General features: G+C 43.3%; 1 pseudogene; it reads left to right on the top strand.

Moving 5' to 3' along the window:
* The first annotated feature begins 504 nt into the window (after nt 1–504).
* LOC117532942 lies at nt 505–1,353 on the top strand (annotated as a pseudogene).
* Nucleotides 1,354–1,632: the final 279 nt, after the last annotated feature.

The raw sequence follows: 1,632 nt of genomic DNA, 5'->3' as shown, positions 1-1,632 counted from the left end.
AAACATTTTTGAAGTAACAGGAAGGTGATTTTTTGACACAAGTTTTTCATTACATATATTATGTAATTTTCCTGTTAGCGGATGCAGTTCTCTTTTCAGATAGTCTGCATCATTATAATAGTGTGCATTAGTGACATCCTTACTGTAACAACAAGTGACGTGATTGGCTTCTGGCTTATATGGGGAAATATAACCTAAGTACTTAATAATGATGTCAATTGATCAAATGTATTCAGATTGCCTTCTACAAGATATACGGCAAGGCATGGCAACCATGCTATAGTTCAAGCAGGGAAACATAGATAAACTTAAAGTAAGTGTTAGGAATCTAAAACACTCTTAACAAGGTTAAGAAGACTAGGGTATGTTCAAATCTAATCATTAATTATGATGTGAGGTAAGACTGAGCGGACACATTTCAAACTGAACGGCTGGTAGTCGAAGCTCGGACAGAAAAACAACAACAAAGGTTAGTAGTCTAGAATATTCAAAATGTGGGAGAAAATGACGAGCATGTTGAAAGGAATTACTCTGAAGGGAAGCGCAGAGCTTCTGGCCGAGTTATGGCATCAACAGCATCCTGTATCAGAGGGGCATTTATCCTCCATTCACCAGGGTCTCCCACTATGACATGAACCTTCACTGACCACTGATCCCAAACTGAAGAATAACCTGACCAAGGTTTGTGTCTCAACTCAGAGAGTGGCTGTTTGAGTGCACAGTGCAGGAGTTTCTGTTGGTGATCACATGTCTGGAAACCAACGAAGAGCTGGAGAGATGGCAGTTTGACATTGAGTTTGACAAGTCAGCCAAGAGAGCAGTGCCCCCAGAGAGACGTCCATTAAGACCCTTCAGGGTGAAATCTGCTCAGTCATCAGACAGATAACGTCCACAGTCACTCTCTGCTGGAGACCCCATGTGCCTTTGACCTCCTTGTCTACACACACAAATAACTGATTTGATTTCCTGATAAGTGGGAGGAGTCCGAAAGCAGATCATTAACCAATCAGAGGAGGTTCGCTTATGCTCCTCCAACACCTCCATCCACAAGGAGGTACAGGACAAGGTGATCAGTCCTGAGAAGTCAGAGGAGGCTAAACTGAAGTCCAGATACCCACATTTAGGAAAAAAACCTGGGGTCTCTGACTTGCTTCATCAAGGTCTCCAGAAGGGGCAAAAGTACTTTGACTCTGGCGACTACAACATGGCTAAAGCCAAGATGAAGAGCAAGCAGTTGCCAACAGCTGCTCCAGAGGAGACGGAGATCACAGGGGCTCACATCGACCCCCCCCCCAGGACCTGCCCCAGATGAAAGCCTCTGTATTATTCACTGTATGTCCTTATTCTAAATGATGCTGTCAATATGCTTGTTATTTCCTAAAATAGTAATCTTGAGGCCAAGCTCAGGAGGAAGCTGTACTAAAGGACCGCATAGTGAAGACCAGAGTGTTATATGGCCATCTGCTCCAGATTTCCTGCCAGAAGGGTTAGGGTTCCACCCCAGAAGAGGACAGTTTCTGTTTATAAGTTGTCATAATTGTGAAATTACCATGCTAGAAGACAAGTTTATGGAACCTAAAAGCGACAGTTCTGTCAGTAAGGACCAGTCTTTGCGTCCTGTATATCTAAATG

Source organism: Gymnodraco acuticeps, unplaced genomic scaffold (genome assembly GCF_902827175.1).
Source record: "Gymnodraco acuticeps unplaced genomic scaffold, fGymAcu1.1, whole genome shotgun sequence".
NCBI lineage: Eukaryota > Metazoa > Chordata > Actinopteri > Perciformes > Bathydraconidae > Gymnodraco > Gymnodraco acuticeps.
The sequence above is the reverse complement of the archived record's forward strand: the minus strand, read 5'-3'. Positions and strand labels throughout refer to the sequence as shown.